We start from the raw sequence: 17,898 nt of genomic DNA, 5'->3' as shown, positions 1-17,898 counted from the left end.
GCAAGGTTTTGAAGTGTCTATCCCTTGCCTATATCTTCTTAGCCAAAAAGCCACCCAACTAGTCATTTGGAGATGGAAGTGTTTAGAGGGAATTATTGGATATAAGGTAGTCAAATGATGTCTCACCAATCCTAGAACAAATTTTCTAAACCTTTCAAGGCGAAATACCAGCTTGTACTTGAAAAGAGAGATGATTAGGCATTCTTTGATTTAAACCTCCTCATTTTAAACCCTTTGGCCATTTTCCTAATTAAAATTGACCCTTGCAAACCCCTTTGAGCCTTTTTATCCCTAATTTTTCTTGAAATCCTTATATCAAACTAGCCAATGAACCAAACAATCAAACCCTATTCATGAGAATAATATTGAATATTAGGTACACTTTCTAAAAATAATAGAAAAAATAATAGAAAAAAAAGGAAAAAAAATACACAATAAAAGGGAGAAGAAATGCTTATCATCTTGTAAAAAGTGCTAGTATATGTGCTTTTCACCATTGTCATTCAAAATGAAAGAAATCCACCCAAAGTATTAAAAGAAATGAGTTTGGGGGTGGCAAATTCTAGGGACAAGCATCAAAAGAAAATGCAAAATACAAGTCTAAAGTATCAAAATGTCCCTCCATTTTATGTGTCTTGTAAAATATGCTAGCACTTGACAATCCTCATTGTGTATTTCTTTCTCCTTTGTAAAAAAAAAAAGAGAGAAAAAGATATAATAAAGTGTACCTTATGTTTCAAAATTGAAAATATTCTCATGCTTTGAATACTTTTTACCCATTTTTCTTCTTAGCCTCTTTTTGAATCCCATAGCCCCATTACATCCCTAAAAAGACCTTTGATCTCTTGATAGTACTTGCTACATTAGTGGAGATAGGAGTAGGGAATTTGCCTATGGGATTGGAAAACTATTCATCTATTCATTCAATTCCATCATTCCATATAGAGACACTTTGACTATTGATTGTTCTAGAATTCCTTTTGAGCATGACCCTCTCTTTTGATTGGTTGGTTTGGGGATTTTGAATGATAATTGACTTGATGTCTAAGCGGTGAAAGCTTGGATAAGCATTAAATTCTTTGCACTTTGAAGGATGGGTATATGGATTGCTGGTATGGCTGAAGGTGTGTTAAGTTACTTCAATTAGGTAATTTTCATAGCTTTTTGGATAAGGCACTCCTAAAAACTTTGCATCACATTCTAAAGTTTGCTTGAGGACAAGCAACAGCTTGAGTTTGGGGGTATTTGATGCATATATTTTGCATAGTCATTTAGGTCTAATTTTATAACCATTTTTATTTGATTATTAGCCATTTTTAGCTAATTTCATTAGTTAATTAGTTAGTTTTTCATAGTTGTCAATTTTGCATTAATTTGTAATTTTTACTTTGTTTTGTAGGAAAAATGGTGTTTTTGAAGGACTGAAGAGAATTTTGCCATTGAGGAGTGTCTTCTACAGCCAAAGATGTCAAAGAAACAGATTTTCAAGCTGAAATATGCGTTGACCAAACTGTGCATAACTTGCCGCATAAGCTATGCGCATAAGGAGAAAGATCACTGTTCCAGAACCAGCCGAAATGTGCATAAGGAGACTGCATAGCTTATGCACATTCTCGCCTCCCTTATGCACCTTCACGGAATTGTGCATAACCTATGCACCAAGTTATGCAGCTTCGCATAAGTGACTCAGAACCAGCCGAGAACTGCATAAGGGACTGCATAACTTATGCAGTCCACTTATGATCCCATAAAGAGTTCATTAATGGTGGCGGAGATTCCCTCAAATAATTCTTCCTAGAACATACCATTTTAGGGCTCCATGTCGAAAAATGCTATAAATAGTCTCATTTTCCCATTTTAGAGGGGAGACAAGGAGCGAGAAAAGGAAAGGAGGTGACGAGAATTTGAAGAGTCACCTTCACCTTCCACACCATTTTCAACCAAGATTTGCAGATTTCTTTCTTTCCTTACACTTTTCTACATTTCTAGTGTTTAATTTCTTATTTCTTAGCTTGGATTAAAGCTTTATTTCCATTTAAACTCATCATATCTTGTAAGCATTATGGATAGTGAGTAGTTTACTTTTGATTCTGGAGTAAGGGTTGTAATATTTGAGATATTTTGTGGATTTTGATTGGGTAATCCATATTTTGTGGTCTTGATGAGTTTTATTCATTTCTTGTGTGCTTAATGACATGCTTAGTGTAGGATCCCATTAAGTAATGTTCTTAATCCATGGTTGAAGCACCGAAAGGAGAAGGCCTTGTGATAGATAATAAACTAAGACCTAGACATAGGCTAATGATTAAGAGGATTAAAAGATTAATTAAAGAACTTAATGGGTCTTAATTAATTCTAAGTCTACGTAAGTAGGATTAGTTTGATTAAGGCACTCTTTGTCTCACTCGAAAGGGTATTCAAAGGATTTAAGAATTAATCTCCTTAAAACCATTAGTTTCACAAGATTGGATAACCAATTTAAAATCCCAAAATAACTCGAATATGAAATCCCGAACTCCGGAATCGCCTTTTTATCATTGTTAATTTCTAATCGAATTTAATTACTTGCCATTTTTAATCTTACCATATTTCAACTTGCTTATTTCAATTTGATGCAATTTTAGTTTAATTAATACATTGTTGAATAGAATATTAATTTTGCACATATAGATTTCACATTCTCAATACCCATCAATTCATTGCTTTAATTTCAAAAATATTTCAATTTACTCAACTTTTTATATCAAAAATTCAATCACTAACACAATTCCTCGTGGGATCGATATCTTTTCTATACTACTTGTACGACCCGTGCACTTGCGGTAGGGACGCATCATCCTCAATGTCTAAAGCAGTGCAGCATCAAAACTCAAAGCAAAGGGGAATAACCAGGAATAGTTAAATTTAAGAGCAAAAAGAAAGAGTTACCTAGTATAGAGCAGATGTGAATTCAAGAGATGATGGTGATGTATAAGAAAGCTGCACAGGTTATGCAGAATAAAATCTGTACACAACACGTGCATAAGGAGAAGGCATACGCTGTGCAGTATGGCATGAGTTGCATAAGGGCCTGCACAGGCTATGCAGAACAATTGCATAAGGAGTTTCACAGCCTCTGCAGTATATTCAAAAGCTGCTGCATAATGATATAGCAAGGAAAATTATGCAAACACACGTAGAGGTATGTAAATATATACTGTGTATTGACAAGTATGCACAAAAGGGCAGTAAAGGCAATGAGAATCAATTAAAATCTAATGGAATAGCCATCCAATAGAACTTCAAGCAGAATTCAAGACAAACTAAAATTGTTTGACACATCCAAAAGAAAAACTCTGAAAGATGAACAAAAGCAAAATAAAAACTAATCTAATTCTATGGTTTTGCCCTTATCCAAAGATCTTGCTAAAGAATTTGGATGGGTAGTTCTTTGCCGAAGGGTGGTTGGAAGAGGTGATGGAGGTGGTGGTGGCCGTCCAAGAAAAGCCATCAGATGTTTCATAATCTCTTTTAACTCTTTCTGTTTTTCTGTTGTTTGCATATCAAAATCAAAGAGTTGATCATGACGATCCTTGAGGGTATCAAGACCAGTTTCAAGCTTCCTATCAACAAAATATACATCATCACTAAGCCTTTCAAGATAGGTGAAAAGGCTTTAGTGTTGAAGGGAGGAGGTGTAGTGGATGAAGAGGGTCTAGCTGCAGATGGTGTTGGCTGTGCAGATTCTGCTGGGGTATCCTGTGCAGACTGAGTAGGTGGTGCGAGTTGGTAGAATCTTTGTTAGGCGGTGGTCTGATTGTGCCTCTGGTTATGCAGTGTGTCCTGTATCTGCTGCTGGTTATGCAGTGTCAGATGGTGGCAAACTGAATCCAGTTTTGGATAGGTGAGTAGCATCAAAATATAGAGTGTCTGAAAGGGCTGGTAGAGGATGCTCTTTCGGATCAAAACCAAAATGCTTAGCTATAATAGTTATGAGCCCACCCATGACTATATCACCTACAGATTTGGTAGCAATATGTAACACATGCTCACAGAAGAAGTAACCAAGAGATATTTTGACTTTGTGAAAAGCACACCATAGCATGAACAATTCAGATTTTCCAACAGCACCAGAACTAGTCCCTCGGCCTAAGATAGTGCTAGTAATAAGCCTATGGATAAATCTAAGTGCTGGGTCTATTATTTGAGAGGTCTTGGATCTACCAGCATAAAAACTCTAAGATTGGTTTGTGATCTGACAGCATTCCAAATACCTTTATTTGCTACCTCTATGCCTGTATATGGTACCCTAAACAATCCATCAATTGCAAACCCAAAAATACTATGAAATTGGTCTAATGATAGCTTTCTATTTTGCCCCAAACACCTAAACTTCATAGTTGGCTTATAGTTTATCTCATGCAATTTCAGAGTAGCAGAAAATGGGGAAATAAATTCCAAAACTAGAGCTGGATAAACTAGTTCTTATTTATGCATAAATTCCATCCAACCTAGACCATCAAGATAGGCAACAACATTATCAAATAAACCAACTGATTGGAGGGCATCTACAGAAATGTACCTAGTAGGTTGCACTTTCCTGTCCTTTAGTCTCTTAAAAGTTGCCTTGTGGGTTGCATTAGGAAGGGGCCAAGGTAGTTTGGATACTTGTATTGCTACTGAAGTTTGCTTTTTTGCTAGAGGAGGGTGATTTGGCTTGTGGGGTAGAGGTAGAAACGCCAACCCCCTGTCGTGTGGACGTTGAAGTTTTGGGGTTTTTGAGTGCTGGCTCTGAAAGTGGAGTAGTAGGTGGGTCTTTGCATTTTATGAGAGGAGGTGCAGAGGCCATGGGTCGGGTTGATTTTGATCGGATTCTCCTTTTATAGGTGGATGTAGGAGGAGGTAGAGGGGTTTATCGTGGAGGAGAATCAGGATTGGGGGCTTGCATGGCTAGGGGTGTGACTTGGAGAGGAGAGCCTTGAGGGGAAAGGGGAGGTGTTTCCATGGTGGTTGTCATCGATGGTGGGAATGGAGGAGGGAAGAAGAAAATGAAGGAGATAAAGGGAAGTTAGGGCAACGGGCGGTGAAAAGAGGTGTGGGGAGAAGGATTAATGCCGAGGAAAATGAACGTGGGGGGGTTGTGAACAGGAACGACGAGAAGTGGGAGGTGGGAAAGTGGAGTGCCAAAAATTTTTTTGATTTGCAGTACATGTGATTTTACGCATAAGGGAATGGGTGTGCATAAGTTATGCACTCTCTTATGCGAGTTTAGGCAGAAAATGGAAGTGTGAAAATCTGGTCGTACAAAAGTGCATGATTTATGCACTCCCTTATGTAAGTTTCGGCAAAAAATGGGGTCCCAGAAAATGTGGTCATGCAAAAGTGCATAAGCTGTGCACTCCCTTATGCAAGTTTTGGCAGAAAATGGGAGTGTGAAAAGCCCAGTGGGTGCAAAAGTGCATGACTTATGCACTCCTTATGCAAGTTTTGACAAAAATGGAATCGAGAAAATGTGATTATGCGAAGTGCATAACTTATGCACTTAGTCATGCAGATTGTGAGAAAATGGAAATCACGAGATTTGAAGTTATGCAAGAGTGCATAAGTTATGCACACACTTATGCAAGTTTAATGAGAGATGAAAAAAGCAAAAATGTAGCGATCTTGAGTGCATAAGCTATGCACATCTTTATGCAGATTTCAGCAGAGATGAAAAATGGCAAAAATTTATGGTCTGAAAGCTGCATAAGCTATGCAATTACTTATGCACATTTCAACAAGATTGAGATTACAATTGAAAAGGATTTGCAAGTTTGAAAAATACACTAGAATGAAGAAATATAATTCTATGAAGCATAAATCATGAGAAATTATCACCAAAAACACATCAATATATACAAAATCCATCTCAATTGCATCATACAAGTTTGTAGAAGTAAGTTCTGCATAAGAAGCATTTGTGAATTATGCCATTTCAACTCAAACTCTGCAAATTAACATTTAGCACATTAAAACTCAATAAAAATCTGCATAAAGTTACATTTATCCACAAAAGAAAATGAACTCTCCAAGTTATGCCAAGAAAATGCAGTATGTGCACATTGAATCACACAACCCAAATAAGCTCAAAACTACTAAAATGACCCACTTACCATCATATTAACATGATAAGCACAAGTACTTAAAAGTTACACACCCAACCTCAACAAAGAAACAAATGCCACATGTTGCAAACCCCTCTTTGCTGAAAATTTCATTTCTCTGCATAAACCAAGAAGCAGACCTGCACCGGTTATGCAATGAAAATAAGCCAATCTTGGGAGAGTTAAAGGGTGAAATATCAGATTAAGAGTTACTCCCCAGCAGTGCAACAACCTTCATCCATTGAAATACATCTACAAAAGACAAAATTCAACAATGTCAAAAATTAAATTTAGGGAGATTTAAGATAAAAACAAAAGTAATGCAAATAAAAGTAAATCAATAAAAGCAAAATAAAAGAACTTGGGGTGCCTCCCAAGGGTGCTAATTTATAGTCCTTAGCTGGACTCTTCATGCATTTCACTAAAAGAGGTGAGGATCGAGAGAGCTTGTAACAGCTTGCTCCCTTTATTGGGTCTCCAGTTATGTAATGTTTCAATCTATGCCCATTGACCTTAAAATTCCCATATTTTTCACTCCAAATTTCAATTGCTCCATAAGGGAAAACCTTTGAAACTCTATATGGACCAGTCCACCTTGATTTAAGTTTTCCAGGGAACAATTTCAATCTTGAGTTGAATAATAAAACTGAATCACCTTCTTTAAATTCCTTTTTCCTAAAATGCTTATCATGCCAAACTTTAGTTCTTTCTTTATAAATACGGGCACTTTCATAGGCATCCATCCTCAATTCTTCAAGCTCATTAAATTGCAATAGCCTCTTTTCACCAGCTTGCTTGAGATCAAAATTCAAGGTCTGAATTGCCCAATATGCTCTATGTTCTAGCTCCACAGGTAAATGACAAGACTTACCATACACCAACCTAAAGGGAGTAGTTCCTATAGGGGTTTTATGTGATCCTATATGCCCATAAAGTATCATCTAGTTTGTGAGACCGGTCTTTCAGAAATTGCTCCTTTGTTTTCTCCAAGATATGTTTGAGTTCTCTGTTAGAAATTTCAACTTGTCCTGAAGTTTGAGGATGGTATGGGGTAGCTATCTTATGCACTACACCATATTTCCTCATTAAGCTCTCAAATTGCTTATTACAAAAATGTGAACCCCCATCACTAATTATAGCCCTTGGAGCTCCAAATCTACTTAAGACAAATTTCTTCAAGAATTTCACTACCACCTTAGCATCATTAGTTGGAGTTGCAATAGCTTCTATCCACTTTGACACATAGTCAACTCCAACTAGAATGTATTTATTACCATATGAACGAGGAAATGGGCCCAATAAAATCTATTTCAGGACATGAATAATTCCACTTCAAGAACATCATTTAGGGCATTTGATCTCTTTTGTGATTTCCACTCCTTTGACATTTATCGCATTCTAACACAAATTTCCTCACATCCTTAAAAAGGTTTGGCCAAAAGAAACCAGCCTGCAGAATTTTACTAATTGTTTTAGAGATTCCAAAGTGTCCTCCATAATCAAAAGCATGGTAATGATGCATAACACTCTGTGTCTCCTCATCAGGAATACATCTTATTATTAAACCATCACAACATCTCCTAAAGAGTAAAGGATCATCCCATCTATAAAATTTTACCTCATGCAAAAACTTTTTCTTTTGTTGCCATGTCATTCCTAGAGGTAAAACTCCACAAGATAGATAATTCACCAAGTCTGCATACCAAGGTAGTTTAGCAACAAGAGAGAAAAGTTATTCATCCAAGAAAAACTCATAAATAAGGACTTCATCCATTTCTTCATCATCCAATTTCAACCTACTAAGATTATCCACAACTACATTTTCAGCTCCCTTCTTATCTCTAATCTCCAAATCAAACTCTTGTAGCATCAGAATCCACCTAATGAGCCCAGGTTTAGCCTCCTTTTTACGGAGTAAATACCTGATAGCAGCATGATCTGAAAATATAACCACCTTTGAGTCAATAATGTAAGGTCTGAACTTTTTCAATGCAAAGACAATTGCTCAGAATTCCTTTTCAGTTGTTGCATAATTTGTTTGAGCCTCATCCAGTGTTCTACTAGCATAATAAATAGCATAAGCCCTTTTGTCTTTTCTTTGACCAAGAACAGCTCCAATTGCATAGTTACTAGCATCACACATAATTTCAAAGGTAGGCTCAATCAGGGTTGCATGATTGGTGCGATGATAAACTTGCTTCAACCTACAAAAGGCATCCAAACACTCTTGGTCAAATATAGATGGTAAGTCATGGCTTAACAAATTAGATAAAGGTTTGGCTATTTTAGAAAAATCCTTGATAAAGCGTTTGTAGAACCCGGCATTCCCTAGAAAACTTCGAATTCCTTTGACATTGGTAGGAGGAGCCATCTTCTCTATCACTTCAACCTTGGCTTTATCAACCTCTATTCCTCTGTTAGACACCAAATGTCTAAGCACTATCCCTTCTTGAACTATGAAATGACACTTTTCTCAGTTTAACACAAGGTCAGTATCTGCACATCGCTGCAAAACTTTAGAAAGGTTAGCCAAGCATATGTCAAATGAAGATCCATTATCAGAAAAATCATCCATAAAAATCTCCATTGTATCTTCAATGAAATCTGAGAAGATTGCCATCATGCACCTTTGAAAAGTGGTGGTGCATTACAAACCCAAATGGCATCCTCCTATGAGCAAAGGTTCCATATGGACAAGTAAAAGTGGTTTTCTCTTAATCATTTAGATGGATAGGGATTTGGAAAAATCCCGAATACCCATCTAAATAGCAAAAATAAGAATGCCTAGCTAGTCTTTCTAACATTTGATCAATGAATGGAAGTGGAAAATGATCTTTTCTAGTGGCAATATTTAATTTTCTATAATCTATGCACATTCACCAACTAGTCAGCACATTACGGTGGGAATTAATTCATTATTTTCATTTTTGACCACTGTACTGGGCTCACCCAAGTACTGTCTTATATAGGATATATTATCCCTCAATAAACCAAGTTCAAAATTTCCTTTATAACAACTCTTTACAATTTTGGGTTCAAACTCCTCTGATGATCAATAGATGGCTTACAATTTTCTCCCAAAATAATTCTGTGCATGCAAAAGTGTGGACTTATTCCCTTAATGTCATCTATGGTATATACTAAAACTTTCCTAAATTGACTCATCACTCTAACAATTTATCTACCTCTAAAGTACTAAAGTTTGGATTTACATTTAATGGATAAGTGTTATTAGTGCAAAGAAAGTACTACCTGATCTGAGAAGGAAGTTGCTTAAGTTCTACCTTAGGTACATCTTCTTCCTTGAATGGCGGTTGCTTAGATTCGACTATTTCCTTTTGTGTGAGTTGAAAAACTAGAGCGAGAAATGAATGGTGGACTACCCTCTAAATGTTGAGCTTATGTAGCCATATGAGGTTGTCATAGTCTATGCTTCCTCCATGAATCAAGCAATTTTCAAGTGGATCTTCGGATATCTCTGTCTGAAGTGTTCTTCAACCAGCTCATCAATTATATCAATTCTCAACCAAGTATCGGCTTCAGAATGATGCTTCTTCATAGTGTTATTAATATTGAAAAACTTTTTATCTTGACCAACTCTAAGAGTCAATTTTTCTCCCTTAACATCAATAAATGCTCGTGCTTGAGCTAGAAAGGGTCTTCCTAAGTTAATTGGGATATTAGAATCCTCTTAGTGTCCAAGATGACAAAGTCAGCGGTATATAGAACTTCCCAACCTTGAGGCACATTCTCTAAAATCCCTTCAGGATACTTAATTGATCTGTCAGCTAACTGAAGAGAAATGTGGGTTGGCTTAAGATCTCCCATATTGAGCTTCTCATAAATGGAGAGTGGCATAAGTCTAACACTAGCCCCTAAATCACATAAAGCTTTTGTAGAACATGATTCCCCAATGTGGCATGGAATTGAAAAACTCCCTGGATCTTTGAGCTTTGGAGGAAGTTTCCTTTGGAGGATATGCTTGCATTCTTACATCAAAGCTACAGTTTCATGGTCTTCAAGTTTCCTCTTATTTGAGAGAATTTCTTTTAAGAATTTTGCATAAGAGGGCATTTGTGAAAGAGCATCAATAAAGGCACATTTATGTATAGCTTCTTCAAAACCTCTAAGAACTTTCCAAATTGCTTATCAAGCTTGGCTTTTTGAAATCTTTGTGGAAAGGGAAGTTATGCTTTGTAAGGCTCTGAAGTTATATACTTCTCTTCCTTCTCTTCAATTTTCTCTTTACATTTTTCTATACTTTTTTTCTCACTTTCTTGTTTTTTGCTCTCATAAATTTGTTTCTCATTTTGTCTCTTCTCACGATTTTAACTTTTCTAATTTTTTTCACTCTTCTAATTATTTACAACTTTACCAAATCTTAAAGTAATAGCTTGACCTTTGCTCTCTTGGGTTTCAGATTGACTTGGAAGTTTTTTAAAAGACTTGGTACCTGAGGAAGATGCTTGTTGTGCAATATGATTTTCCAACATTCTGTTATGTGTTTGCATCTGTTCTAGCCTTGCTTTCATCTCTCTCATCTCTTCATCATGCTTAGTTTGGTTAGCAAGAATCTGTTGTAATAAAGCACGTGGTGGAACTTTCCTCTTGCTGTTTTGGTGGAGGTGCAGGATTCATGTTTCTCTGCTGAAAATTAGGCAATGGTTGCCTATTTTGCTGATATGGAATTCCTTGTTGTTGTTGTGGTTGAAGATTCTGATTTGGGACTTGATTTTGCTGATTTCCCCATGAAAAATTGGGATGATTCCTCCAAGTTGGATTATAAGTTTGAGAGTAAGGATTCCCCATTTGTTTGTTTTCATAATTACCAACATATGCAGCTTGCTCTCCATAGTCTACTCCACAGCTAGTAGTTCCTTTTGCATAAGCAACTTGTTGTGAACTTTCAGATGATGATGATGAACTAACCAACATACTTAAATCTTCCATCTTCTTAGCCAAAACATTTGTAAGTGCATCAAACTTTGTATTAATCATGTTGAATGGATCGAGGTCATACATTCCAGCAGCTTGCCTCTTTTGAGTTGGAGCTGATCCTCTTGGACTACTCCAAAGATGAGTATTCTTTGCAATTTTCTCCAATAGCTCATAAGCTTCATCTTCATGCTTCATGATAAATTCTCCTCCTGTTTGAGCATCAATAATCCCTCTAATTGCAGGAGTAACATTGGCGTAAAAATTCTGGTTTATCATCCATTTTGGAATGGCATGATGTGGGCATTGTCTCTCTAATTCCTTCCATCTCATCCATGATTCATAGAGAGTTTCATCTTCTCTTGGTCTAAAAACTGTCATTTGATTCCTCAATTCTTGAGTTTTCAGTGGAAAATATTGTGCAAGAAATGCATCGGTGAGTTGCTCCCAATTTGTAATGGAGTTGTGAGGTAAAGAGTCAAGCCAATCCAATGCTCTATCCTTCAAAGAGAATGGGAATGGCTTCAATCTTGCTGCATCATTAGATACTCCAGGTTGTTTTTGTATATCACAAATCATAGCAAACTTCTTTAGATATGTGTGTGGATTTTCAGAAGGATGTCCCCCAAATTAGGAATTTTGAATCATTTGAAGAACCCCAAAATCCATCTTGTAACTATTTGCATCAATTCTTGGTCTTGCTATGCTCTCTCTCAAGTCATCAAAACGAGGAAAAGCATGATCCATCATACTTCCCCTAGGCACATTAGCATTTACAACCTCTTCACCTTGGGCTGCATGTTCATTGTTTGATCATTTCGGCATTACCACCACCAATTCTAATTCTTTCATCGACCATATGCGCTTCAATTTCAGTTTCTCTCAAAGCTTCTTTCCTTTTTCTAGTTTCTTTCTTGTTGGCTCTACAAAATTTCTCAATTTGAGATTAAACAATAAGGATGTGTCACTTGTGCTTCTAGCTCTTCTCATAAAAGATTAAGAGTACCTAAAAAGAACAAACAAACACAAAATGAAAAGAAAACAAAGATAAAACTATAAACAACTAAAATAATCAAGAATTCAATCTTAAACAAACAACTCCCCGGCAACGGCGTCAAAAACTTGATGTGGCCCAACGCAAGTGCAGAATTCGTACAAGTAATATAGAAAAGATATCGTTCCCACGAGGAGTTGTGTTAATTATTGAATTTTTGATATAAAAATTCTGACTAATTTGAACTATTTTTGAAATTAAAGTAATAAATTAATAGATATTAAAATGTGAATTCTATATGTGTAAAATTAATAATCTATTCAACAATGTAATGATTTAACTAAAATTGCATCAAAATAAGCAAATTGAAATATGGCAAGATTTAAAATGGCAAGTAATTAAATTCAATTAGAAATTAACAATGATAAAAAGGCGATTCCGGAGTTCGGGAGTTCATATTCAAGCTATTTTGGGATTTTTAAATTGGTTATCCAATCTTGTGGAACTTACGGGTTTTAAGGAGATTAATTCTTAAATCCTTTGAATACCCTTTCGAGTGGGACAAAGAGTGCCTTAATCAATCTAATCCTACTTTTGTGGAGTTAAAGTTAATCAAGACCCATTAAGTTCCTTAATTAATCTGTAAATCCTCTTAATCCTTAGTCTATTTCTAGATCTAAGTTAATTAAGTCCAATTTCTTGATTATCTATCACAAGGCTTTCTCCTTTCGGTGCCTCAACCATGGATTAAGAACATCACTTAATGGGATCCTACACTAAGCATGTCATTGAGCACACAAGAAATGAATAAAACTCATTAAGACCACAAAATATGGATTACCCAATCAAAATCCACAAAATATCTCAAATATTACATCCCAACTCCAGAATCTAATGAAAACTACTCACTATCCATAATATTTACAAGATATTCTGAGTTAATATGGAAATAAAACCTTAATCTAAGCTAAGAACTAAGAAACCCAATACAAGAAAGGTAAGAAATATGCAAGAAAGGAAAGAAAACTCCAAATCTGTCTGGAAATGGAGGGGGTGACGTTTTTGCTCCCTCTTTTTGGATCTTAATTCTTTGCTCCTTTTACTTTATGGAGCGCATAAGTGGACTACATAAGTTATCACGATCCCTTATGCGATTCGATTGATTCTGGCTCTCTGTAGAAGTGCATGAGCGAGTGCAAGGCGCATAAGTTATCTGATTTTCCATGAGGTCACATAAGCAAGGCATGAATCTGCAAAAGTTATCACGGCAACTTATCTGATTCGGCGGGTTTGGGACATTATTTCTTCTCCTTGTGCGAGCTGTACAACTTATGTTGCAAGTTATGCAATTTGGCCAATGCATACTTCAACTTTGAAACTTGTTTTTGACATCTTTGGCTGTAGAAATCACTCCTCAATGGCAAAATTTCTTTTTAGTCCCTCAAAAATATCATTTTACCTACAAAACAAAGTAAAATTACAAATTAATTCAAAAATTGACAATCATGAAAAACTTTCTAAATAACTAATGAAATTAGCTAAAAGTGATTAATAATCAAATAAAATGACCATAAAATTAAACCTAAATGACTATGCAAAATGCATGTATCAAAGATCTACAAGGATTTTATTTTCTCATATCCACTCACTTAGCCAAAACTTAAAATACTGGACACCCAAACTCATCATTCAAATTAAAGGCTTTACATCCATCATGATCTGATTACTTATGGCTCCTATAATGGAACTTGTACCCTTTCTAGGATATCTGAGCTGATAACTCTCTACCACACTTTACAGTCCCATTGGGGACACTATTACATGAGTCACCATCAATAGTAGTAACATTCTATCTCTCTTGAAAAGATAAGACCATACCTATAGCATAGCGTTTGCAAAGAAGTGCATCTGTCACCTTACCACAACTATGTCGGGCTATCTGCTCTCTTATCATACTGCAAACTCCTTAAAGCGTCATTTCATAAGCTACGAACACCATTCATAGCATCCGATCTCTTTTTTAGGGGAGTAAAGTCATACTTCACGCCTTGCTGTCACACAAAGAAGATATAATTTTCATTAAACTTTAGGAAAAACGTCCATTGTAATGCCAAAACTATCCAAGACCCCATATTGGAGACCAGATAATCTCACTCTGTAGGTGCTACTTTTACTTACGACTATATTGAAACCTTTAATCTTATAGCAACTCCTAATAAAACTCTAGCTCATGCTAGGGTAACCGAGTCACTGACTTTAGTTACCACCCAACTATGACCTTTGATATTTTAACTCAAGGGTTTTAAACCCCTAACTAGGAGTTCCCAACTCCTCTACAAATATAAAACTCTGTTCTGGCATATCTATACCAAACCAGAGGTTACCTGTAAACACTCTCATCATGGAACACCATAGGGAAGCACGTAGCTCTACATAATAATCCCATGTCAGTACTGTAATTTGCATCTTATAGTACAAATATCGAGAATATTGCATAGTTATTATGGGACATCCCAACAGACTAGGTTTTCCAATTTCTTATCGTTCTTGAACTCACTGGTAGCATAAAGTTACTCTACGGGGCTATCCATTGTATTGCTAGCGGTACCCTCACCCCTATCTAGGGCAACTACACAGCCACAACTCACCTTTATGCTCTCGTGCCTTGTACTAGATAGGTACGCCACTTAGCCCCATACCGGGAAAAACATAACATCTTATAGAGCATGCAACCTGACGACAGACCTCAACACGTCTGCTAGCTCTACTCCACATCATCATGTACTCCATGAATATCGAGACACTAAATTGAAGTACTCTTGAACTACCCAAGGAATAACGAGTTTAGAAACAAGGAATTATAGAAGAAAGCGAAATAGGATCCTATACTCCATATGTGACAACTCTAGATATACACTTTCATATGAATTTAAAGCCTAAGCTCTGATACCAACTTTGTCATGACCCCAAATTTGGGCTGGACCGATACTAGGACTTTGGTCAACATAAGGCCCCCAAAGCTCGTAGTAAGTCTAACTATTCCTAGTCCAACCATAAAGCCTATAAATATAGTCTAATTTTAAGAAAACAAACGAATAAAGTCCAACTACAAATTGGACTATCCATCAGGGAGTATTAACTCACCCGGCCTGTAAACACAAAAATACACAATCTGGGGAGCTCTGCTCACCCTCACAATCCTCAATCTGATAAATAATCCAATGAAAGCTTAGCTCCCCCATCCAAGGAAATACTCATCTCATACATCCAAGCACAATCATATAATAAGTTTACAACACCCAAATGATTAGGATATTACAATCCTAAAAAAGGTTAATGCACTATTGATACATGCGAAGTTCTAGAATATAAATCAAGAAAATGAAATACAATTAAGCTCTTTGTTGGTAAACCTTCAAGAAAGGGAGCAGGTTATTCACAAGAAGACCACCTGTCACCTGAGGAAAAATAGTTGAACAAGGATGAGCGTTCAACTCATATAGTAAGATATTGATTTTAAATACAATTTCTATAATTATCTAGGCCTAATGCATTTCTATATATGAAATGCAATATAAACACATATTTCCAAACCATTCAAATAATATTCGCACAAACAATAATTTGGAGCACTCACAACGTGTGTCATATCAATACATATAGATGTAGGTGATCCTCTCTATAGCTTTCTTACTTCCAACACTGCTAGTGAGATCAACTCGAACCGGACTTTCTCTTAATAATCCAAATCTGAGAGGTTAGTAAGATCAACTCAAGCCGTACTCACCCCGACTTATCATAAAAGGGCCAGGAGCCCTAAGCGAGACTAGCTCAAGTCAATCTTCCCATCCTACCCATATACAGTACCACAACTCATGCATGCCGACGCGCGCACACAGCTCCAAATTACCCTGAGGTGACACCCACATCAATTTCATCAAATAATAATGCAACACAAATGGTGCTTATAATAGCTATATATATATAATTATAAGTGAATGCATGAGCATGCCTTGTATGTATAATAATATCAAAATTATAAATAAAATCAATATCTACTCATAGTACATCGGAAATCTCTGAGGCGGTTGAGTGGAAGAGGATGATTGACCCTGATCACCTAAATAATTATATTATAAAGCCTAAATTTATGCCAGAAATTCGGCTAGCTTCATTGAGAGTGGATCCATACCAGCTGCGATCAAACGGCTGGCTTCATCATCCAAATAGGGTATCCACGAGTTCCACACAGATTTAGATGTTGTCCAAGCTCCGCCATGTTCATCTTGTGTCTTTGATTGGATACTGCGATGATCAAGGTGAGATGATCCTTGTTTATGAGTACATGCCGCATGGTGCCCTTCAAGATCATCTGTACAAAACAATGAACACTCCTCTCCCATGGAAGCAAAGATTAGAAATATGTATTGGTGCGGCACGAGGATTGCTTTATCTTCATGTAGACTCAAAGCAAAGCATTATCCACTGAGATGTGAAGTCATCAAACATACTCTTGGACAGGAATTGGGTGGCCAAGGTCTCAGATTTTGGCTTGTCAAAAATAGGTCCTGCTAGCGAAGACTAAACACATGTCAGTACTATTGTTAAGAGGTAGTTTTGGGTATCTTGACCTTGAATACTATCGCAGGCAACAGCTCACTGAGAAATCATATGTCTACTCATTTGGGGTGGTGTTGTTTGAGGTATTATGCTCCCGACGACCAGTGATTTCAAACTTACCAAAAGAAGAAGTGAATTTGGTAAAGTGGGCACGAAAATATTATCATGGAGGATCCCTTGATCAGATTATTGACCCACGGTTGAAGGGTGACACCACACTTGTCTCTTCGAACAAGTTCGGGGAGACTGCTGATAGTTGTGTACGCGGCGTAGCTATTGAACGGCCAACAATGGGCGACGTGGCATGGAGTCTTGAATTTGCCTTGCAGCTTCATGAAACTGTTGAGAAAAATGTCAATGCCAGAGATGATGTCAGTGAGAGCCAGAAATTGATTAACACGGGTGATGATGAGCAATTTACATTTTTATGTGGACCAACTTCATGTTCAAGGAGCACAGCTAGTACTGGTGAAAGGAGTACGAGCAACAATGGTACTGATATAAAGTGAAATAAAAAACTGTGTTTTCAGAAATAATGAATCCACAGGGACACTGAATCCTTTTTTAATTTGAGGTATAATTTGTGATTCACTAACATGTGCAACATGTCCATTTGTTAAAAGTAGACTTGTTTTTTATTATATTAATGAGATTTTCCCTTTCGGCAGATTACCCATTGTGGATTACCTATAGTCATTATCCGTAACAATGGAGGAAGAGCATTTTCTTAGAAATTATTAGGTAAGTTAACGTATCTATCATCTCTCATAATTATATGATTTTTTTTTATAATATAAAAAAATTATTTTTCAAAAAGAGAAACACTATTTTTACTGAGAAATTTTATAGTCTTTCTCTTTTCTTTTATCCTTTACATTAACCAAACAAAAAATTGAGTATATACCATTCGTTTCATCCGATTGTTTCAACCGAGAAAATTATTATCAATATTTTAACGTTTATAACTCAATTAAATGAGATTTATTATAATTTTAATTAATACAATATTTATAAACTAATTTAGTATATATAAATATCCGAAAATCACATAATATATATTTGTGTCAAATGTACCATTAACTTAGAATTATATCGACATGTGGCACAATTTATTTTTTATTTTTTTACCTTTTTTAAAAAATTAACTTATTATATTAAATATTAATTTTTTATTTAATCATTTTCAAATTTCAATTTTTAAAATTTTATTTCATAAAAAATTGTTTA

The 17,898-nt window shown here is 36.1% G+C and overlaps 1 non-coding gene and 1 pseudogene across 1 annotated transcript; both read left to right on the top strand.

Annotated features, from left to right (window-relative positions):
- Positions 1–3,377: 3,377 nt before the first annotated feature.
- LOC110669710 (receptor-like protein kinase FERONIA) lies at positions 3,378–17,180 on the top strand (annotated as a pseudogene).
- LOC131176796 (small nucleolar RNA R71) lies at positions 11,347–11,453 on the top strand. The gene has a single exon (XR_009146687.1). It is a non-coding gene; the product is annotated as a small nucleolar RNA R71 (small nucleolar RNA).
- Positions 17,181–17,898: the final 718 nt, after the last annotated feature.

The sequence above is a fragment of the Hevea brasiliensis genome, unplaced genomic scaffold, assembly GCF_030052815.1.
Source record: "Hevea brasiliensis isolate MT/VB/25A 57/8 unplaced genomic scaffold, ASM3005281v1 Scaf244, whole genome shotgun sequence".
NCBI lineage: Eukaryota > Viridiplantae > Streptophyta > Magnoliopsida > Malpighiales > Euphorbiaceae > Hevea > Hevea brasiliensis.
This window is presented reverse-complemented; position numbering and strand designations above follow the sequence as displayed.